At 45.4% G+C, this 25,048-nt stretch overlaps 2 pseudogenes; one reads left to right on the top strand and one right to left on the bottom strand.

The window, feature by feature from the left end:
* Nucleotides 1-25,048, bottom strand: part of LOC141958009 (ATPase family AAA domain-containing protein 2-like) — a 128,354-nt pseudogene that overhangs the window by 10,297 nt on the left and 93,009 nt on the right.
* Nucleotides 9,372-14,569, top strand: LOC141971163 (prokineticin receptor 2-like; annotated as a pseudogene).

A 25,048-nucleotide genomic window follows, 5' to 3' on the forward strand; every position in this document is an offset into this window, starting at 1 on the left:
CTCATTTAGGCAAGTTTGTTCTCTTAACTCTCCTAGCTTGAGAGGTTGCAGGCAAGCCTTGGACTGCTTCTACACCAAGAGGTAGATCTTGGAGTGGGGTGGGGTGTGGGGAGGGTGAGGGTGGTGGTGAGGGGGGGTGGGGTGGGGCAGAACCAGCTTCCAAAGCTAAAGCTCCCCCCTGCCATGCTTTTCTTGTGGATAACTTAAGCTTCCTATCCTCTGAAAAAAATACTGCAGCAAAGTCTTTCATATAAACTTAGCATTTAATGAAAAAAACCCCCAAACCTGTTATTTCAAAATTGTGACCATGCACATAATTTCTAAATATTCTGTGAAAAGCAGACAACCACTGTTTTGAACCAGGAGGTGCTAATTTGTTGTGACCTCAGTAAGGAAGGAACTCAGACTTTGTGAATTATCACCTAAAATGCCATTCCTTCGAGCTAACACTGCAAAGAGGATAGTATAGATAATCTTATCTCCCTTCAGACAGTGGGACCCCTGAGCTGTGTGGTATCGAATGGGTCTCCAACCACACACACCATGCTGATGCAATTTTTAGAAAGGTTACCCCACCTTGGTCTTTCGAGCTTGGACGGGATTTTCTGAAAACTGAACAATTCTGTTCATCGTTCCATATCAAACAAAAAGGATATTTACATGAGAACTTGTTGCTGCACTTTTAGTTAAAAACAAGGACACACAGGTGGTATAATTGCCAGTACTGAGGGGAAGCTGCCCACAGGCTCCTTCGTTACAATCAGCCAGCTAAGATTATCTTGCAGCAGGGGCACAGCACAACACCGGCACGAAAGCCAAGTTATACATAGGGCAGCACAGCACAGTCTACACTTAAACAGGTTAACTGGTTTGTGGATCACTAACTGCCCTGTGGGCCATGGTCTTCCCGTCAGGATCACTGGGACCACCATCAGAGAGAAGGGCGCGTTCGCCTCCCTGCCACCACCAAATAGCAAAGAGGGTCCTTCCTCAGTGTGGGGCTTTTGTCGCTCCTGTCTCGCAGTACTTAACTCCGTCTCTACATGGCACCAGCAAAGGAGATGCTGAAGCTCTGACACCCGTTCCCCTGAGCTGTCCCTCTCAGACAAACCAGCACCTGTCTCCTTTTGACCCTAACCCTGACCATCTGTATTCCCACAGAGCCACGGACAGGCAGCAGCATGCATCCTCCACCACACCCCCAGCAGCGCACACAGCAGTCAGCCCTGGGGGGGCACAGCCATCAGCCCAACACAGGGAAGTGCACCTTCTGGGATGAATTTGCCTCTTCTTCACCTAGTTTGGGGAGCACGGAAATACCTTTCATCTCCTGTCAGAGCAGTCGCTTCCACAGTGCTACTCTCAGACTTCACAGAGATTACGAGAAGGCGGCTGGTTTGGCCCTGCAGTTTCAACACCATATTGGAAGAACCATAAAACCTTTTTTAAAGTCAGAAATAAGGTGTGATAGCAGCAGCTTTTCACGACTCGTCCTAACACTGAGATTGTGATTTCATGCTCTGAGTAGCTTCAAATTAAATTACCATTAGGCATTATTCCGTTGGGTTAGAATTCATTTCAAGCGTGTGCATAGGTTACCTGCAATAAGGCTTTCACAGTGTATTAATCCCTTTCTCAGATTGATACTGAACTCCAGGAGCCCTTTAAATCTCAAATAACTTGTGAGAAAAAAACCCAAACCCATTAATTTTTAATGTGAGAAAAAAAAAAAAAATTAAAGAAGCACCAAAAAGGTACTCAGGTGGCAGAATGGGGCATGAGCTTTAAATATTTCATGTCTTGCTACAGGGAGAAGCTGGGGGTCTGGAGTAGATAGGATCCTCTCTGCATGTGCTTAATCACGCCAGACCTCCCTGATTCACACTGCTGGATGTGAAAGTGCTTCACAGTGACATGCTCTGGTCTGTAGGCATCTGTTCATGCTGAAATGGTCGAAATAAGGAAAAGGAAGGTGTCTTTGAGGTAAAAGTGGGATTATGGGAACTGCAGTGGGAAATTATTGGAATCATTCTGCCTGCCATGGAAATACAGGGTGAAATGTCAAATTGCCACTGACAAATGGCAGTGGCAAAACCACCACAAGATTCACAAGGGGAGACACAAAGGAGCAGGATTCTGTCTGTAGCCAATGAACCGATAGTAATGTTCACTGAATAAAAAGGGCAGGGAAAAGAAGACGCTGAAGAGTACAAATCAAAGAGCTTTGACAACACAGACTTGTAATGGCAAAGGAAAGTGCTTACAATTTAGCTTAGATCTCAGACTGTGGTTGTAATGGATGAGGGTTAAATGTTTTAAGAAATGCAGCATCCAAATTCTCCTACTTAGACCTCCAAAGAAGTCGGCAGGTTTTCGGAAGGATGTATCTCCTACTGAGACACTTCAATTAAAATGCTGCTTTGTTTCCAAAAGCATTCTGCAGCTCATAGCACCCACCGAAAGAGAAGATGCACTAAGTGTATCTTTGAGTAAGATCCAAAATAAACAAGACTGCCTCTGAAAATCCAAAGGAGCAACAAGCCTTACTGAGACACTGGGCATACTAAGTGCCTTTTAGGTGTTTCTAAATTCAAAGGCTCTTGAATATGGGGGATGAATAAACCAGTTCTCGAGGAAGAGGCCAAATGCAGACTTCAGATCGGGATCAGAGATATTAAAATGAGGAATTTAAGGCAGGACCATTAAAGTTCTATCTGGTGCTGCTAAGAAACATTAATAGTCTCATACAGAAGACATGAGCTCTACATTACAAAATTTCTTCACCAGCAGTGCAGGAAAGCATTTGTCATAAATTATTTGGGTATATGTAATGCAGCCCAGTGGTATGGATTAGACGATATTCCTGAAATCTCTTTTCAAAATGTTGTTCTATATGAGCTATATATTATTTCTATATGGCTTTATATTATTTAATCTTAATTCTCTTAGAACAATGACCAGAAATAAAGAAAACCAGTCTGTCTTCTGCAATTGTAAACCTTGCCTAATACATATCCTTTTGTACAATGGGCATAAAGGCAGAAGCAGAGGAAACTTTCCAATATCCAGGTAAAATCTCCAGGTTTTGAGTTTGAAAAGGCATTCCTAGAAATTCCAAGTAATTGCAGTAGCATTCATTAAAGGCTGATATCAAACCAGAACACTTCAACTGACTAAACTGATCTTCATCTCCAATTGGCAAAAAGTTTCCAAGCACAGATCTTTGCTGTTCCATATATCTGGCATACAACAGACAGAACTCAGAGGGATGTGGCTTTTTGGGAATCGCTAGAAACGCGTTTGACAGTCTTACTCTAAAATTAAGCAATCCCTAAGTGCTGACTGGGACTATTGTGACAGGGAAGAGTCTTAGCAGAGGATGAAGGTGCAGAGTGAGCGGGTTAAAGGAGGCCATCTCAGCAGCCTCCTGCCTTGCTGCCACAGTCAGGATAAACATTGCTGCACACTGCCACTGCCCACAGCTGGCACATTAGTATCCACTGAGCTGTGAGTGTGCCCAGGCAGGATTTGGGAAGAAAAGCACCTGACATCTGCCTTTCGGAAGCCTTCTGCTCAAGAGAAGGGTTTGTGATAACAGGCATTTGCTCTAAGGAAGGCCAAGTTAAAAAAACACAAAAAGCCTAACAAACACATCCAAAAGAAAAGAAAAAAAAAGGTAATATTTAATAATTAAACAAAGTGTTCAATGTTTTAAAGACTGAAACGGGTTTCTTTTGTGGTCATTCCTGTCATACTACTGTGGCATCAAAACTTGTGCACAGTCCCTGAGCTGATACCAGCTTCCTTCACGGCCCCAAACACTGTCACTTTTGCTTTAGGTAAGATGGGCTTCTCCAGTAAGGGTGATAAGTGCCAGCTGGGAACATAAGCTTCTTACAGCTCTTTCTACATATTTCATGGGCTATTGTTGAGGGCAGGGGTGTGCTTCTCACAGAAGATTGTCATGCTAAGCTGAGCTGAGCAAAATAAACAACATTTTCTTACACAATCACAAAATGATGAACAAAGATGAAAAAAACAGGAAATATACACTGGAAGAGAATTAAAAAGTGGAAAAAAAAAAAAAAAGAGACAAATAAAGAAAAAGGAGCTTCTACTTGAAAGAAAGTTGCTGATTGCCCCTGCGTCACCTTGCACATTAAGTGAGCTTTGTGCACCTCTGCTAAACCTTGTGTCATTTGGCTGTGAGATCTGCCTGAATGTCACTGCTCACAGAAACCTGAGCAGCTCTGAAAAGAAAAGACGTTTTGGATGAACGCGCTGCATCTCCTGCTCCAACAGTGCTGACAACCATCTTTGCAGAGTGTCACTATGGTTGCTGACAGCCTGCTCTGCTGCTCCTTCAGATGCTTTGCCCCTTTTCCCAAGCCAAGAAGTGATACACTCAGTAAGGAAGCAGAAAATGTTGGTAAGAGAAAAGTAACATGATGATACAATCCATTAATAAGTCAAACGCCTCTCTGCTCTCTCCTTCACAGGACTTTTCCACAGCCCAAGACACCACTGGAACAGCTGAGTATGGTGGGATTGCTCCTGTGTGCACACTTTTGCCACACTACATCCAAAAGTCACTTTCCTCTAGTTCCACAAGGCATCTTTTCATGTACTGGACAAATATACCTGACTCTTCCTGTAAGCAGGTCCAGTGTCCTCTGGAACATTAATGCCAAGTTAGACACTCTTAGATGGCGTAAAGCCCGTGAGCTGAACGTCTGGTTGAAATGCTGAATAGAAATACACATGGTTGCAACCCATGTCTGCTGCTACCTTTTGTTTGTTTTTCCAGAAAATCACAGGATGTCTGATGCTTTTGTCACTTTTCACCAACTGATTTGTATCAGTAACCTCCGTAAAACTCCAGCTATCCTTTAAGCAAAGCTGATGTAAGTCCCCTAGGATTAAATACCTTGCTCAGAGTCCAATTTATTTAGCAATTAGGAAAAATTAGACAGTAGCTGGTGAATTTGCTGTTTTGAAATGAAAGGCCAGAGTCCTTAAGTCTGTTCCCAGGCTAAATGCTAGGTTTAGAAATTCATTATTTGAAAGTCTCTAAACAAGTACTTTACATTGCAATCTTTTTTGCATCATTTACCCTCTAAATAACTTCTCTGTTCAAACTGTGAGCATATTAACAAAAAACCCCCAAACAAACAGGAATACAATTTGTTTATATGATAGTTTTCATCATCAACTTTTTTTTCTCAGCCTGAATTCGTCAAACTGGTAACAATGGTCTCGGGAAATGAATTGTGATGCTGTGCTAAATGTGACACCGTTGGGGAACCACCAGTCAACGCTATCAAACCATGTCCTATGCAGCAATTCAACACCAGAATCGGGTGCTCTCTACAAAATAATGGGTACTTTGAAATGCAACACAACGGAGAGTAATTCAATAAATGGATGTCACATACAGGCTGCAGGGAAGGCTCTGTCAGTCTCTGCAAGCCTCCTGGTGTCCTGTTCCCAGGAAGAGGAGACCCACAGGTTGCAAAGCCCCTGGGCTGGGCAATGCTGGGACAAGGAAAATCCCAGCTGTGCACAGAAAGACGAATGCCTGGGCCGTACCGCAGCCTGGCCACCCCAGGGAGCTGCTCCTTCAGCACATCTACATCGGAAGTCACGAGAGACTACAGTTTTTGAAAAAAGTCACTTTGGGACTTCTTACACAGTGTCTGCAGCTGGGAAATCCTCCAGCATACACCTGATGGCTTTAGAGTCCTCCCGCTACTGCCCGAGCCCTTGTTGTAGCAGGGCAGGTTACCAGGAGAGGTACTGAGGCTCCAAACCCACCTTTTCACTTTCACCTTGCCTCTGGCTGTAAGAGCAGCTCTCAGGACCACTGGATTCACTGACTATTCAACAACTTCTACTCAACAACTACAAAGCACTGCCTTTCACAGCACATGCAAATCACACCATTTCACAATACTACCAGTATTTTCTGAGAAACAGCTTGACACATATAGCACAGTTACTTGGAGCACAGTCGATGAACAACTGCTGTAGAGAAGCTACGTACCGAGCATGAAGTGCAGATCCAGAGAGGCTGGAGTTCTCAGGGCTCCAATGCCAACTTGCCTTGAGTCAGTGGGGATAGGCAGCTCTGCAGCAGCTGAGGTTTTGGCCTAAAGGAATATAAATATTTGGATATCACGTTGCTTGATTAACTCACTAGATAACGTGAGACAGCTGAACAAAGTCTAGAAGAGATCATGCACGTTCCTAATGTAAAGCTTGCAACAGCTCTCTTCAGAGAACTAGCTTTTCTTAAGGGACACTGGAGGTTTATGTGGCCCATTTTAGGGATCTTTTAGATGTGATTCTGATGTACACTGTAAGTTCACTTTGCCTCTCCCTATACTTACATTTTTTGTGTCAGAATTCAACAAACAGACTGTATCTGATTTCCTTGTTGTTCATCTGACTGCACCCTTTCAGGATATTAAAAATTTCTTAATGGCTTTTCACCTTCTATACTGACGGTTAAAAATAAAGTCAAGCAAAGTGAGTGCTGTGAAATTCTTCATGCTGTCTGCTGGCTCCAGACAGTGAGGACTCTCTGGCCTTCCACAAATTTTCTGGAAGAAATTTTCACATGAATGGCCCTTCTACCCCAGACATACTTCACATTAACAGATTTCTTTCCTTATCTCCTTCTTCCAGAGATAAGTGCCCATTAGCTCATGAAAGGTGAGTCATGTGAGTGTGCATCCTAAGGCACATATTTTAAGTATTTTGCAAACCTTCTAGACTCTTCCTGACCTTCTACAGACTCCTACGGTCTCATCTGCCAGGGACTACTGCATCTTGGAAAATGTCAGCTAATGTGAATGAGACTGGAGGTGCCGGAGAGGACGGGGACTCTGCTGTGCGTTTCCTTTCCTTCTGGAGGATTGGGAAGCAAGAGCACTGCTCCCTGAGTGCAAGTGCTTCAGGGCAATGAGAAGGCAGCATTAGCAAGGACACCAAGTCCTTAAGGATTCACTGCCACTTTTCCACTCTGAGTAATTCCCTGAGAGGGCAAGGAAAGCTGTCAGGGGTCCTCTGATTTATGGCTATTCAACGTTTGACCCTCTTTCTGCAAGAGCTGACGCAGCTGCAGTCCTAAAGACAATAGCCAGGGAGAGATCCACAAAGGTCCCTGGGAAAGTAGTTCGCCCTCCTTCCTCCCTCTCGTCGCCACTGGCAGGTTTGTATTTTGCTTCTGTGTCACCTCAGGTCTATGTAGCCGCTGCCCAACACAGACAGAACTCAAAGACCAAGTGCAGATCAGGGTTTTACACCTTCCAGGCTCAGACTTGGTAACAAAGCCACTCCGCCAATTCGATGTATTCAGGGGGTTTAAAGCAGAAAGAAGGGCTGTGCTCTATTGTCTCCGTATTGCACTGCCTCTTTAAAATCAGAAATGCACGGACAGCTTCAAGGTGCCTCCCACTAAGAAAAGGCTTTAGATGCAGGCACAGAGGCAGCGGAGCCATCCTCCCCTGAGCAGCAGGGCAAACCTGCTTGGGAGAGAAGTGGTCATTCAGTGAAGTCCTCTGGCTGCTTTCAGCCATCCTCTCTGCTCCAGTGACAGCAGCACTTTTTTTCCAGGGGAGAAACCTGGAGGCTATTCCCAGGGTGCCTGACACCTCCAAGTAGATGAGAGCAACTGCAGGAACAGTTAGCTGATGGTGTTTTGTCAGTTTGTGGATGGTTGTGTTGTCTGTATTTATTTTAAAGTGCTCTCTTGGTATTTTGCAGGGAAACCTGATGAAACAGATACTGCACCTTGCTTTGACCAACATACAGATTTTTGCACCCAAGTATTTATTTAGTACTTCTCTTAAATGAATGTTCACATTTCCAGGCTGCCCTGGGGCTGCCTTGTAAAGCAGTCAATTGTTTGAGCTGTTATTATATTTAGTTTCAAGCTTTGGCTTTCTGTTATTCTGCAACTCTCAGTCTGAAAAGCAACGTGGGGACATAAGTTGTACAAGAGAGTTTCTCTCAGAAATGCATTAAGTGTTGGTACATAAGCCGAGGGTGGTTCCAGGGAAAGAAGGGGGCAACAGCTCCACTGTGCAGATTGTCCTTTGTAGCAATGACGGATATTGGTCAGTAGCATTTGACACCCCAAAGACCTACTGTCTCAAAGCAGAGAAAGCTTTAATGCTCCCCGATACTCTTTTGGGGTGTGGTGGGACTGTCCTGACAGCTGGGAGTCTGCTGTGAGGATTCCCAGGTGTGGCATAGGAAGATGCAAGACAGACCCTTCAGCATTTTGATACAGAGTAGAGGCAAAATTAGGGAGAAGATCAGATTTTTTTCCTCAGTGTGGAAGATAAATAGATTTTTAACATCTGGTACAGCTGGCAGCACAAAGCAGGGAGCCTGCTCCTCCCTGTCTTCAAAAATTCAAGGCATTTTGTCTTGCTTAAGGAAGATTTTCCCTCTCACTTCAAGAGTCTGTCTATGGATCCACTCTCCTTGTGAATGGCAGATTTGCCTTCACAGCAAAGCCCTACAAGGTGGTTCGTGGGACAAAATCTTGTCTGTGCAAATTGGCAGAGCTTCACTGGTTTGAGAGAAGCAATAATAGATTATGCTGGCTGAAGATTTGGTCCCCCTACTCAATTGATGGCTGTCAAAGGAACTGCTGCCTTCACTATTTCCTTGGGTCTTGGCAACTCTTACTTAATTAAGAAATCTATTTAGAAGCCAGGACATCAGTTCTATTTTCATTCTCACCTACCACATCACTCCGAGACATCTAGAATAAAGCAAAAACTTTGTCCAAAAGGCACATCAGATACTTTTCAGCAAATCGAGCTGCCATCTCATTTCAGTTTTTTTACCTTGCACAGGGATGACAGCACTGTGGGCTTGAAGGCCGGTGGAGGTTTCAACTAGATTTTACACTCCTCCTATATTGTCATTTCACTGTGTGCTGAAAACAAAATTTCACCATCGGTAAATAAAAGTGCTGGCTAGAACCAGTGTATTAGGCAACTCAAGGGATTTTATGATAACACAAGCGTTGCCTCACAGGGTATTTCTTCCCACTGTGCACAGCCAGCGATAGAGCTGTGGGGCAGTAAGGTGGCTACTGCTTTCCCTCAAGGGCAGTCTTTTTGCTCTAATTTCCTCTCAGGAAATATCTTCCTCTTTTTGTTCCACAGAAGGAGATAAATGAGGCTCTTGCTCTGTAATCTTATGGGGACAAAGACAAGGTGACTCACTGCTCAGAAGGAAACTTTGGATGGGGTCTCTCACCTGCCACCGTTGTGCCCTGCCACCCTGGGTAATTCTAACACAAAACCAAGGACCAGCCAAGCCACGCGTGTCAATAGGAGACACACACGGCCATGGAGCAAACTGAACAGAACCCAAATGCTACTGTCAGCCTCAACTTTGCTGCAATCTACAATCTCCACGACGGGGATTTAACCTCTTTGCGAAACTTCTCCTTCCCTTTCAATTTCAGTTAGAGCGATTACAACCTGCCGCTGGACAGTGAAGATGACATGACCAAAACCCGCACTTTCTTTGCAGCCAAGATTGTCATCGGGGTGGTTCTGGTTGGCATCGTGCTGGTCTGTGGCATCGGCAACTTCATCTTCATTGCTGCTCTCGCCTGCTACAAGAAGCTGCGAAATCTCACCAACCTGCTGATTGCCAACCTGGCCATCTCAGACTTCATGGTGGCCATTGCGTGCTGCCCCTTCGAGATGGACTACTACGTGGTGTGGCAGCTCTCCTGGGAGCACGGACACATCCTCTGTGCCTCAGTCAACTACCTGCAGACCGTCTCCCTCTATGTTTCTACCAATGCTCTCCTGGCTATAGCTGTTGACAGCTAAGTGGGGCGCTATGTCTGCATGGCAGATGCCACCAAATGCCAGGCTGCTGAGGTTGGCTGTCCAGATTTCTAGGTTTCTAACATGCTCAGCTGCTCTGCAGGATTTGCGGATGGCCCAGGTACGTACTACACAGACCTGGGTATCTTGTTTCCTAAAAATTGAATCACACAATGTCATGACATTACCTCAGAGAAAACTCAGTGGAAATTCCTTGATTGAACTTTTTGGGTGAAAAGAAAGTTGATTTCTTAAAACCACTTTTTTTCCCCTCACAAAAATATGCTTGATTCAAGTCTAGGAGAGGATTTATGAAATAAGAGACAGAGGAGAAAGATAGACAAAGCAGAAACACTCAGATTTGAGGGTGTTATCAGCACTATATAATCCTGATCCAAACCATACATCTCTAAGGAACCTTCACTACTGGCCCACACAGCTTTTCGGATTCTAACGTTTTCTATAAACACTGAAGTAAATACTCTTCAGCAAAAGAAATAGTTGACTGGTGATACAGAATTTGACAGGTGAGTTTCCAACAGGATTAGTGCCTTACAGGGTGTGTGTTTCTCCCTCTATGATGTTTTCCCCAGTTTTCATTCTGGTATACAAGAGAGTAAAATATAAGACTTCTCTCTGCCTTGCAAAACAGAGTCCTTATTCTCTGTTGTGCTGAACTGAGAAAACCCAACAGTCATTAAATTAACCATTTCACAGTACCGAGGTCTTAGCTGGATGCTCCAACACAGAAGTGGGTGCTCGGTGAGTGTGGCCAGCACTCTCCTCTCCATTAAAATACTCTCATATTCTCCTCTCTCTTTACACACCTCTCTGAGGATGGCACAGTGGCAAGCCAGGAAGGACCCACCAGTCGTTATGGCACCCGTGTCTATAGCACTGTCCAGAAAATGATAAAATGCTACACCAACCCAGTTTGGCAGAGATTTTCCTACAGCCTTCATAAGGGGGCAAGCAGAACATAATGATTCCCACCTGCGATACTATCTGCCTCATGCTGCAGTCCTGAGATATTTCTATGCCTGCCTCTCACTCCAGGAATTTTAACAATATAATTTAATTGTATACTTTCTTATGACTCCTCTCAGCCTCGTGCACCGCGGACTCTGACGGACCAGGCGCTGAGGATCAGCTTCATGCTGACATAAACCTGACATGACGGACTCACAGAAAGGCAGAGACCCACAGAGTAAACTCTTTACAGAAAGGCCATGAAAACAAGTCACATTTTGTGCACAAACACAATACACATCTCTGTATACCCTCTGCATATACACACTGTATGATTCCCACCCCTCCTTCCCTCTTTTCCCAATTTCTCTCATGTGCCATTTTATGCTCTAGTTTAATGCATAGTTTCTGGTACCTGATTCAAAAGACAGCTCAGGAGTAGTTAACGCTGCTGATAGTTGTACAGATACAGCTTGTGCGCTGCTGATTTTGCTGTCGTTGACGTCAACACACGTCTGTGGAAAGACTCTGGGGAAGTCCAGATATGTTTGGCCTGGTGTGAGGGAAAGGACAATCAGCTCCTATGAAACAAATTCTTAACAAGCATCTAACAAAAGAGCCTTTGAACAGCAACTGAGGATTCAGGGTTAAGCTTCTAAACACTATCGTGTATGCATTAACATTTTCTATTAATTATCCTTTTCAACTTCTAAAAACTTTTCCTGGAAACCCCTGCTAGTGCATCACAGGCTGATGAAGTAACATGGGTCATTGAGCCCTTGCACCTGCTAAGAAATCACAAGATTGCTAACATATCTCCCCAAGTATCTTTATAAACAAATCTGGAAATGAATCATCACTGAAGTCTGTTATAAGAACACACAGGTTTAGTTCCACTGCCTTTTTTTTTTTTTTTTTAATTTTTTTATTTATTTATTGTGAGCTTCTGACTTGGTAAACAGAGAGAAATGCTGATCATTTAATAATCAACCATTCCACATTGGCTGTGTCATGTGTGTTGTTGACTTTGGTCTCTAAAAATAACAGGCTCTTAACAAAAGTCTTTTCGTGTTTAGATCATTTAAAAGGGCTCACCTGTGTAGAGAGAGTAAGCCTGTCCCACAGGACTTGCCTCTGGTAGGGCTCTCTTTCATCTTCATTGCTGTCTATTCACATGAAACGTAGGAGCTTCACATATTTAAGGCCACATCTACACTAGAAAACAATGCAATGTGAAAGGAGAGGACCTGAAGAGCAACAGTTGGTGCTAAGGGTACAACATTCATGCTGTAAATATTTTGGGGGATTTAGCTTTAGCTGGGTCAGCTGGACTGAATGCCCATGGGCACCTGGTACTTTTGAGTACCTCCTCCAGGGCAGTTTCATCCAAACTCAGCTCATGTGCTCCAGGACCACTCCACAGTAACATCCCAAGTGTGGTAAGCAAGGACAGTCAGGAAATCCACCACAAAACCTCCCTCGACTCTCTTGCAGAGATTTAGCCCATCCAGCCAAATGTCCTGCTGAGCAGATATGCATACTTATGAATGCATACACATACATTGTCCCTCGACCTTGTTTCCACAGGGCCCAATCTAAAAACATTTATCAGCTCCACAATGAGGCTGACTCATTCTGCTGTCCCTTAACATCTAGCCTGCACCATTAAGAGCGATGAACAATTCATCTGCTTCCAAGATCTGGCTGACAGAAAGCACCACTGGCCTTCCAGCTTATTTTAGAATTAATAGGTCCTGTGGATGCTATCTATGTATAGAATATATACAGATAGAAAAGCCTCTGAATGAAAAAGAAATTCCACTGAAACAATTCTTTGTGTTAAACACAATTGTATTGGGATGTCTGAAGTGCCTCGGATAAAAATCTCCTTTTAGCACAAGTATCCTAATCTTTCGGGACAGCGTACTCTAACATAAGTCCTTCTTACATCTATAGCGTCTTAAAAAATAAACCTCCTCAAATTCCAACCAAACAAAAAATTCATCAGAGTGAATTCCATTTGGTCCTCCCCCCCTTCTGAACCGAATTAAGGAAAATTGATGGATCTTGAAAGTAATATACTTTTATTTCTCCTCAGTCCTTTATGAAACACTTCAGTGCACCCACAGCTTTACAGTCATAAAGAGTGCAAATACCTAACTCAAGTTTTATGGTTTGGCCTTAACAAAGCATATTTAAGGTTAATTAGCAATAGTCGCCTCCAGCAGACTAAACAGAAATCTGCATGGGCGGAAAATGGAGACACAGTCCTTTGTTGGTGGCTTGAAAGCATGCTCACCTGTAACTGTTCATTAGCATCAGCTTTGGCTCTTCGCACCCATGGAATAGCCAAGAAAATAATAAAAACACTGTTACATATATTTGATCTCTTGGTAAAAAGTAGTTCTCTGCCTAGGGAAAACCTTTTCGTGTTTCTATGTGTTTGTCTTTTTACCTGCACCTGACCAGGTGTATATTACTGCACGTTTCAAACTCTCATTTGAACACGTGCTGCCCACCAAAGAATTTCCAGATGCTGCGTCACGGCACGTCCTCGATACGACACCGTGTGTTGTGCTAGGTCCTGCAAACACATTTGTCAGTAATAGGAAAGCTCCCTCTCTTTCTCCTCTTCCAGTCTTTCCGTAACTCCCAGACATGTCATCTGTGTTAACAAGCTTACGACGCAAAATTGCAACTTTTTCAGTTCAATCTTGTAAACGGGAGGGAGTTGGACTGAGGTCTTAAAACGATCCTCAGACACCCTAATGCATGCTCAGATTTTCAGACTGCCAAGTACCCACCCTCCTAACAAACCCTTCAGCCCCTTGCTCCAGAGTTTCTGCCCAGATTTAGGAACTCAGCTCTAGGCTGTTACTTTGGAAAATTTTCTGAACTCTCCTCACAGACAAGTTGGCCAGGCTCTCTCTTTTATGAATGACAGCAATTCCCTTCTGCCCAATTCTGTCCACTTGTATTTGGAATTGTGTTCTGACTAAGTGTCTTCAGACTTCATTTTGGATGTATTTGTCTGTTCCAGGTATCTGGCCATTGTTCACCCACTGAAACCACGCATGAATTATCAAACAGCAACCTTCCTAATCGCCTTGGTCTGGATTGTCTCCATACTTGTAGCTATTCCATCTGCGTATTTTGCTACTGAAACGGTGTTATTTATAGTGAAAAACCAGGAGAAAATATTCTGTGGTCAGATTTGGCCAGCTGACCAGCAGATGTCCTACAAATCATACTTCCTCTTTATCTTTGGCATTGAATTTGTTGCCCCTGTCATTGTGATGACCTTGTGTTATGCCAGAATATTGCGGGAGCTCTGGTTTAAAACCGTACCAGCATTTCAGACAGAACAGATCAGAAAGAGGCTTCGATGCAGAAGAAAAACTCTTATGGTACTGATGTGCATCCTGACTGCCTACGTTCTCTGCTGGGCACCCTTCTACGGCTTCACAATTGTCCGTGACTTTTTCCCCACCATCTTCGTGAAAGAGAAGCATTATCTTACTGCTTTTTATATAGTTGAATGCATTGCTATGAGTAACAGCATGATAAATGCCATGTGTTTTGTAACTGTAAAAAATAACACCATGAAGTATTTCAAGAAGATCATGTTACTGAGATGGAGATCGACATATAATGGAAGCAAATCTAGCACTGATTTCGACCTGAGAACAAGTGCAATGCCAGTCACAGAGGAGGTAGACTGCATAAAACTGAAATAAATTTTCTGCAGTTTGAAGCTCACATATTTCGGAGAGGGGCTAAAGAGGAAATAATGCCTTCTCAGAAGCTTCTCCCTTGTCTGTGGGAATACCCACCACTGGTGAGAGCCCTCTAAAAGCAGCCTACGATGTATTTCCACCAGAACTCTTTTCACTGGACTGCTGTATAATAACACCATAACTCAGACTGATGCTGTGCTTCAGTTCACCCATCTGTAAATCTGGGAGGTAGGTACTCATTTTACAGTTGTTTAAAATTTAAGATGAACAAAAAAAAAATAATCTATGAATGCATTAAAGTATGTTACAATGATGTAAGAGTTGATTGCTGATCCTAGCAATGATGCCTCTTTGTTTCTTCTGAAGAGAAATCTCTTAACCCCTTGGAGCTTATAATTTGTACCTTTAAGCTATTTGGTGTCCTTTTCCTTCTGCTCATAAGAGGAAGGAAGGCAAAAAAAAGCCCATTTTGCTTCATGTCACTCTTTATCCTCTCAGTTTACCCCTCATGATGAAGCTCCTCCAAGTCTACAGACCACCAGCCTTCTATGATCCAATGTGCAGCATGCTCTTATGAAAGGCACATTCTCTACAAAGGTAAATACTGCTTCACAGTCTAGTGAAAACCTCATCTCTTCCTGTGACACCTTGCTTAAAAATATTTCATCAACATTCCACTCTGTAGTTTTATGTAGAGTGTTAACTCTGTTTATTACGTATTTGGAAATGGCACAGCTACACCTTAAAGGGATCTGTTACCTTCTCTCACCTCCAGGCTATGGCCAACTTCTGCTGCCTTGATTCGCTGAGCTCTTCAAAGAATCAATCACAAAATCACAGAGGTGGAGAACAGCAACTCCAGATTGCCTAGTGCACCCCTCTGCTCAAGCAGGGTCAGCTAGAAGAGGTTGCCCAGGATTGTGTCCAGCTGGGCTTTGACTGACTCCAGGGATGGAGACTCCACAGCCTCCCCGGACCACTGTGCCAGTGCTCAACAGTCCTTGCAGTAAAGAAGGGTTTTCTTATGTTCAGATGGTATTTCATGGGTTTCAACTTGCGTTTCGACTTGGTTTGCAGAGGGACCCATACAAAACTATAGCATGCTAGTGGGAAGAAAAACACCCTGCTGAACCAGATCTAGACATTTTACCAAGCCTGCGTACAACTTCAAAATAAAGTACAAGCAGGGCCAAAATAGCATAGAGATCTGGAGATGATCTGTCTTTCTGCAACCAATGGAGACAGACTCTAGGCTTCCACAAGCCAGTCAGTGGTTGAGTAGCTCATTGTCTGGTCAAAGGTGGGGCAACAACTCAAGATGAACTGTGCATTGCTTCCCCCAGAGCTGTTTTTACTATTCTGATTTTATGCAACTCCAGGATGGGTGTATCTTAACTGATAACTGTGATAAAGCAGGTGACAGTAGCAGTAATACCTACTCGTTTAAACTACACACAAGATATCATGGACTTTTGTGTACTGAAATAAAGTCTTTTCTATCGTGATGACAAATACTTCCTGTTTTAAAGTACTTTTGGAGTAATTGGCTTTTGTAAATCATTTGTCTATTTGTGTACTTAAAGTGAGAAACAAATCCTGCTAATAAAACAGTAAACATGGAGTAAATATTAACATTGTGAACTATGTTTTAGATTTTCCCCTTAGCCACAGTTTTCCTACTCAAGTGACTAATGTCAATTCTCCCATTTCTGCTAAACTACCGGGCCGACCAATTAAGTTTAATCCAAAAGGATATTCAAATCCATTAAAGTGCTCAAATCCTCTTATCATTAGCTGCTCTCAAAATATACACGTTGGAAAGGGTATCAACATTTCCTCTGTTAGGCAAAACAATTACTGAAAGCATTCTTCAAAATGACAGTTTAGAATAAGGGTAAGTACTAAATCCATTTGTTTCCCAGCATGCCAAAGAAATTTAAAGGACCAGAGAGTTGCAGTATTCCATCATCAAGAGGCTTAACCTTGGAGTTTCTCTTGAAATCTCTGGGTTTCTTCTGAAACTGCACCCATATTTATCTCCTGAAACCTGCACTAGTTATTGGAGATTAGCTAGCAATACTGCCTGTTATTAGAGTGCCCTGATATTCCTTTCACCTATTTTTCCTAGACTTTTCCTGCTGCAACAAAGCCACACAAATGACAATTTTCCACACCTGGAAATCTACCTCAGGCTGAGTTATGAAAAAAATAAAAAGCTCATCCCCCACCAAGCAATATAGTGCCAAGCAAAAACCGGGGAAAGAATCGCTTTACATTTCTGAAAATCACTTTGAGAGCTCCAAGAGACCTCTTCTGGTCTGGCCTGCCCAGTGTTCTCAGACATCACCACGTCCCTGTCCCTGAGAAGGGCAGTAAAGCAGCAGCTGCCACAGCCCCTTTTGTGGATTTAGGTTTTGGGGTCCGCAACATTGCTGTATTTTGACATTTTGGGGTCTTCTCAGCAGCAAAGCAGTGTTTCAGCCTGAATGACTGGATAGGGCAGGAGAAAAAGCTGTGCTTTGCCCTCAACTGCATTTGTTGTGAGCAGCATCCCCAGAAAGAGAGGGATTCCTACCCAGGAAGGGTGGCGGTCTCCTGTTCCCTGATCAGACTAGCCAAGCAAGTCCTGAGCCTGTGTCTGCACCAACTCCAAACACCAAAAAATGGTCACGGGCTTCACTTTCAGGGACCAACGTCTGCTCCTAAATTGAGCTCCAGCAACCAGGGGCCCAGGCAGCGAGCCCAAGGGCCTTGCATCGGGACAGAAACCCCATGGAGGATTTTTGTGCCCACAGAACTGATTTCATCAAGGGAGTAATGGGGTACATTACCTAGGGGTACCTATACTGGCCAGGGCCTGCCTGCCACCCATGACTACACTTAAATGGAGAATTTAGAAGACTCTTGAAGTCCCTTAAAAACTCCCTTTAAGTGCAGAAGTGTGCAGCTGGCCAGGTCCTGACCTGAGTGGCTCCCTCAGGCAGCAGGGAAGAGTCCAACCAGAGTAGCCGAGGGAGAGGGCCAGACCCCACGCTCCCTACAGTGAGTTGTGCCAGAAAAATTAAAAATAACAGAAAGGCTGTTTTGTACCCACCCACACAATTCAGGCTAGGGAGCGTGGGTGCCAGTGGGTACTCCAGAGATGGGTGCTCCTTTGGCTTCCTGTCAGGTGGGGGCTACCCTGCTGCCTCCTGCCCGGCTGCTCCCTGCAGAAACGCCTTCACACTTACACTGACTGGCAACATGTAGTGAGGGAATTGAATATGGATCGCAGCTACCTGAAGCTTTGCTTGCAAGAGCCACGCTTAAACAGAGAAAGAAAAGCACAAGCTGGAAGGCAGCATCTGTTGCAGAGGAGAAGCAGCCCCTTCCAGCACAAGCTCTTACACACTGGAAGGCACTAAAAACTGCAGCGAGACCTCCACAGCCATCAGCCGCCTGCTGTTAGCTCCACTGGCACAGCAGCAATAAGGACTTCACCCCGCAGGAACTGTGGGATGTGTCAAGGATAAGCAGTAGGTGGGGGTGAGGTATCATCCTCCTGAGAGCTGTTAGCAGGGTTTAGATAACCATGCAGTGAATAACCAAGTCTCAGCTGTGGCTTGCTCCAATTTTTATTGCCAAAAGCAAAAATGTCGTGCTATCATGCCGGATTCTAGCTCAGCTGTCCTCCTGTGGCACAGCTCCCAAAACCATAGGCTTGTTTCCTTCTGCAGCAGCTCCTCCAGGGATAACTGAAGGTAAAATCCAGTCCCTGCTCCTTCACACTGGCTCTCTGAAAAACAAAAAAACCCCAGGTGTAACTAGAAACCAAAATGGTGACCCTGAACAGCTAAGAGAGGATTAAGAAAAAGCAGTTATTCTCAGCAACAGGCACTGAGAAAATAAAGTATGTATTTTAATAAAGCAAGAGCACGAAAAGAAACTCCAACCGTTGCCCCTCTACTAAAGGAGGATGGCCTGCAAGACCCCAGAGTGGGTCACAGTAGCCAGGCCATGAAATTTCCCTGAAGACTGACTCACTCACTCAGCAGCTCGGACTTAACTGAGCTCCTTCTTTTCTGAGCCTGGCAGCCTTCCCTGTGGCAACAGCACCCTCCAGCTGCTGCCTCTGCAGCACAGCATCGTACGCCTACTGCACTGCCCTGGAAACTGCACCACCTCACACCAGCTACCTTGGTGACAGGGACATACAGATATTCCCAGGATTCCTGGGCCTCCAAAAAGTAGCAACAGATGCTCCAGCTTTTGTCACTCGGGCACCTAGGTACTTACCCATCACTTCTGGTGTCTGAATTCTCCCTCGCTCCCTGTGTCGGCAGGGCTGTGACCCTCACTGGGTGCTTGGGCTACCCCCTTTCAAAACACTGGATATCATCTGCGCTGAAAAAACAACACCATTAAGCAGAAGCAAGCAGAATTGAGACAAGACAAGAAACTACTCCCTTGGACTCACCAGAGATCCTCTTCTCTCTTACGCTCTGTTAGGATCCTGTTCTATAGACTCCACCCTAACACATGTTGCCAGGAACAGTCCCCAAACCACCGATGAGACGGGCAGCACTGCAGCTTCCAAAGTGACCTTCCTAATACCATCCAGAGCAAGAGAAGGAGGAACAAAACCTGATATAAAGCCACCACAGGACTCCTGAATAATAAGAACCAACACTGAGCACGAAGCTGCTCAAAGCACAAAGTCACCTCCCTCAAAACCAGGACTGGGTAAAACTGACAGAAGAGAAGACACAAAGATGGTCACAGTCCCCAGAAAAAGACACCCCTGAGCTCAAAAGACCACCAAGGAACATAAAAAGCCCATGTAAACTCATCAACCTGCTCATCTGCTGGTTCCAAAAGAAAAACATGGAAGGTAACAGACAGAAAGCATGCATCACAGAAAACACGCTGAGGCACAGCAATAAAATCTGGGGGTGTAGCACTCCGAAAAAGCCAAACGCTGAAGCGCTCCAAAGAAGCTGCGAGGTGGACAGCTCCAGAAAAGACACACAGTGAAGTGCTCCAGACAGCAGGGTGATGAAGGGCTACTACAGGGCCACGTGTTGAAGAGCTCCAATAAAAGACAGGTGCGGAAGCGCTCCAAAACAGCGAGGCAGTGAAGCACTGCTCCACGATGGTGCCATTAAGCACTCCAACATACACCAGGCATTGCAGAAATCAAGAAAAAAGCCACAGGGTGAAACACCCCAAAAAGAGCCATGTGGTGGATGTCTCCAAGCAAGCCCAACAGGGCAGTGTTCCCCAAAAGAACAGGTACTGAAGGACACCCTCCAGGGCTCCCTGGAGAAACACTCCGAAAAATCACAGGTGATGAAGAGAGCAGGAGAGTCAGACAGTGAACAACCCCCTAAAGCAGGGTGGTGAAGGAACCCTCCAGGAGGCTGTGATGAACAACAAGACCTGGGTGGCGCAGTGAAGGACTCCAGAAAAGCCAGGTCACACAGAGAAAGGCTACTCCAGGGTGGCATGGAGAAGGACTCCCAAGAACAGCTGGGCAGCACAGGAAGGACTCCAAGAAGACTTGGGTAGCACAATGCAGGACTCCCAAAAAGAGGCAGGCAGCGTCACGCAGGCCTTGTCAGGGGTGGCACAGTGACAAACTCCAAGAAGAGCCAGGAGGGGCGGTGAAGAGTTCCTCCAGACTGGCATGATGAAGGACCCCCACAGTGTGGCCTGATGAAGGACTCCTCCAAAAGGGCTTGGGAGGACTCTTCTGGGGGACAACGATGAAGTACTCCAAGAAGAGTCAGGTGCACAGGGAAGGACTCCTAACGGGCAGCATGGTGAAGGGCTGGAGAGGTGCTATGAGGGGCTCCTTTGACACAGCACAATAAGGGGCTCCTCTCGGGGGCAGCACAGTGTAGGGCTCCTCTGGGGCAGCATGACAAAGGCTCCAAGAAGAGCTGACAGAACACTGAAGGGCTCCTCCAAGACTGCACATAGAAGAGTTACTCCAGGTGGCATGATGAGGGGGTCCTCTGGGGCGGTGCAATGAGGGGCTCATCCAGAGTGGTGTGATGAAAGGCTTCAAGACAGCACAGTGAACGGCTCCTCGAGTCTGAACAATGAGGAGTTACTCTGGGGTGGTGTGATGTGGGGCGCCTCCAGGTTGGCACGATGAGGGGCTCCCTATGGATCTGCGTGATGAAGGGGTCCTACGGATCAGCACAGTGAAGGGCTCCTCCAGGGTGGTGCGATGAGCGGATCCTCTGGGCTTGTGAAGAAAGGCTGAAACGGCACGGTGAGGGGCTCTTTTGTGGAGGCGTGATATGGGGCTGAAAGGGATCAGTGCAGAATTGGCACGGTGAAAGCCTGCTTCAGGACACTGAAACTGTGAGTTCCTCCAGCACGACAGGATGAAGAGCTGCTCTGGAGTGGTACAGTGAAGGCCTCCTCTGCAGCAGAGTGATGAAGCGCACTTCCAGGGGACCACGATGACGGGCTCCTCTGAGGCAGTGTGGTGAACAACTCCTCCAGGGCGGTGTGAGGAAGGACTCGTGCGGGCAGCGCAATGAGGGCCTCCTACAGAGCAGCACAGGGAAGGGCTCCTCGGAGACAGTGTGCTCAAGGGCTACAAGAAGACCCAACCAGCGTGGGGAACAGCCCCTCTGGGCGCGGATGATGATGTGCTCCTCTGGCATGACATGGTGAACTGTTCCTCTGGTGCAGTGTGGTTGAGGAATCCTTCAATACAATGTGGTGAAGGGCGCCTCCAGAGCAGACCAGTAAATGCCTCATCCAGGCAGACATACACGGGCAAACATACGATACGTACGATAAAATACGATACACATGACACGACACAGACAATCTTATAGACACCATATGGTACATACCTTACCATGCAACGTATAACAGAGAGAAAATACAATACATACCATACATAAAACTGCAACACATACGATATGATAAGTACCAAAACAAACAGTTAAATACAATATAAATAATAATTACAAAACATTCAAGACAAAACAACAAAAAATACAGCAAAATACATACAACACAATATATGACAAACAACAAAATACCAACCATACAAGGCAATACAAACTACAGCACAATACAAACAATAATACAGAATACATGGGAAGACACGGAACACAAAATATACAACAAAAAAACCTACCATACGTTAAATACAATACTGGAAATGCAGTATGTAAAATACCATATAAAAAATAGAACATATAAAATGAATTACAATGCAACAAATGATACACAATACCTTACACACTATAACACTCTACATCCCATATTCACAACTAACACAAAATACACAATGCACAAAATACCAGACAAAATACAAGATAAAACACAATCAATAAAATACCATAAATACAATACAACAAAAAATAGCACATAAAATACAAAAGATGATCCAATAAAAAATAAAAGAAGAACCAGACTCCAAAGCAGAGATGAAAATAGGTTCCTCAGAGGCAGAACAATGAAGGCCTCCTCGGTGCAAAGGCTCGTCCGGGATGGCGTGATCAAGGCTGGGATGCGCTGTGAAGGGCTCCTCCAGGGCAGCCTGCTGAAGGGCTGCAGCAAGACCCACCAAGCGTGGGGAACAGCTCCTCTGGGGCCACCATCATCCAAAGCTCCTCCAATGCCACACGCTCAAGGGCTCCTCCAGAGCGCTCTGACGCTCAAGGGGCTCCTCCAGGGCTTGGATGATGATGGGCTGCTCCGCTGACACGCACACAAGAGCTCCTGAGGGCCTCGCAGGAAAAGGCTCCTCCGCTGCAACACGGGGAAGGGCTCCTCCAGGGTAGGGATGATCAAGGCCTCCTCCGGGACAGCACAGTGAAGCTCTCCTGCACGGCCGCCACGTCAAGCTCCAAGGAGAGACGGGCAGCAACACAAAGCGCTCCGACGGGCAGGTGTAACGGGGAAGGGCTCCTCCAGCTTGGCGCCATGAAGGCCTGCTCCAAGGCGGGGATGATGCTGGGCTCCTCCAAAGACACAGCAATCAAGGGATCCTCAGGGTCGCTGCCATCAAGGGCCCCCTGGCCCAGCATGAGCAAGGGCTCCTGCATGCCCACAGGGCAAAGGGCACCTCTGGCGCAGGCTGGGGAACAGCTCCTGCCGCACAGCACACTGAAGGAAGGGCTCCAGCACCAGCTGGCCCATGGAATGAGGACCTCCTGCACAGAGGCACAGCGAGGAGCACCTCGGGAGTGATGATGAAAATGGCATCCTCTGCGGTGGCAGGATGAAGAGCTCCTCTGGGTACAGCGTCCGGAAGGGCTGCAAGGAGACCCACCAAGCGTGGGGAACAGCTGCTCTCTGGGGCCAGGATCAGCAAGGGCTCCTCCACAGCGCTCGGACGCTGAACGGCTCCTCTGGGGCCGGCATGATGATGGGCTGCTCCGCTGACACGCACAGCACAGCTCCTGAGGGCCTCCCGGGCTACTGCTCCGCCGCTGCCACGTGTGACCAGCTCCTCTGGGTCACCACGGCAAAGGTCTCCACGGAAACACGCAACGCGTAACAAAGAGATCCACCGCGCTGGAAACGCAGGCAAGGGCTCCTCCAGCACCACGGGATGAAGGCCTGCATCAACACGCAAACAGCGTGGGGCACAGCTCCTCTGGGGCGGGCCTGACCAGGGCCTTCCTCTGCCAGCACACGCTGAAATGCTCCTCCGGGGAGCCACACGGTGCAAAACATTCCATACAATACAGACACATTGATACAGACAAGCCCATACATTATTATTAGACGCCTTTCCATACTATACAGACCAGACAGAAAATGCAATCCGTACTATAGGAGAGAGTAAACCCAACACCGACGATATATACAAGTCATGGCAATAAAACAGATACAAAAATATGGCAATAATAAAAGATACAAAAATACATGCCACGCAATACGTGACAAACCATACCATATTAACTACAGCGCATTACAAAGAACAATGCAATCCATAGCAGACAATACAGGCAAGGCAGTGTCAAACACAATACAGCACAAGATATACAAAATGATAACAATACACAAGATACCACATAGGCCATTCCCCACATTACACAACACACCTACCATCCATGAAACATACTACACACAACACAATACAAAATACGATCCACGCTACAAGATGCAATATACAGATGCCAACACGCAAAAGGAAATACACGATGCAAAATGCAATATACAAGAAAGTAGACAATCCCAGACAATGCAGAACAGAATACATCCTATAAATCAATCCAAACACACACAGTACATACAATAACTAACAGAACGCAAACACCTACAGGACGGTAACCATCCCACCGTACAAAACAAACTACAACACGATTCAAGTCACAAAGATACACAGCACCAAAGATACAAGGCATCACAATACAAGAAATACCATGCCACAGGGAAAAAGACAACCAACACAAGACACGCAAGGCGGAGCCCCGATGACGAGCGGCTCCTCGGGCACCGTGCACTGAGCCCAGGGATGCTCCGCGGCGGCGTGATCAAGGCCTCCAAGAAGAGCTGGGATGTGCCGTGAAGAGCTCCTCCGGGGCGGGGCGACGATGGCTCCTCCGGGGCGGCGCAGCCAAGGCGAACGGCTCCTCCGCGGGGGCAGACGTTACAAACCATACCATACCATACCATACCCACGATACAAGACAGACAATACCCTACAGACCACAACAGACCTTACAGACCTTACCCGACGGTGCAAACCACACCTGTCATATAACACTACACACAACCTACAGACAAGGAATCGCAAGGCAAAATACAAGACAGACAATACAGCCCCAAATCCATTACAATACACACAGGAAAACACAGCAGCTACTACAAAAGACAAAACACATTACAATACCAAGTACATCACAAAATTCACAGTGCCAAAAAACAGAATACGTGCTCTACAAGAAAGAGCACGACAGACGAAACAGAAAAATGCACAAAATAATGCTCAAAAACCATCCAAAATACAATACATGACAAAGAAAAATAAGTTTCCCTACAAAATACAGAAAAAGCAATGCAAAATACAATAAATATTACATTTCCCAAGAAAAATTTCCATACACAATACATTAGGAAATAAAATACAATGCAAGGGAAGATACAAAACCTACAATACATTCAATGCGGTACAGTACATACGATAAAATGCCATACAACAAATAAAACAGATGATACAATGCAAACTACACAGCATACAATTAATGCCATTCCATACAGACCGTGTGCAATAGGATATCAACCAGAATACAATACACAGAGTATATGAAATGCAACCCACACAACACATCAAATACAGAACACAAAAATCTATACATAGAATACATAGAAACAATACCATAGCTACAGTGATATAGAGGATATTTAACCTATGATACATTCCAGACCATAAACACATACCATACCGTACGTACAATAACATCAATACCAAACCCAAATAATACAGTACAATAGATACAATGAACAGCCTGCGACACT

This window comes from Athene noctua, chromosome 1 (genome assembly GCF_965140245.1).
Source record: "Athene noctua chromosome 1, bAthNoc1.hap1.1, whole genome shotgun sequence".
NCBI lineage: Eukaryota > Metazoa > Chordata > Aves > Strigiformes > Strigidae > Athene > Athene noctua.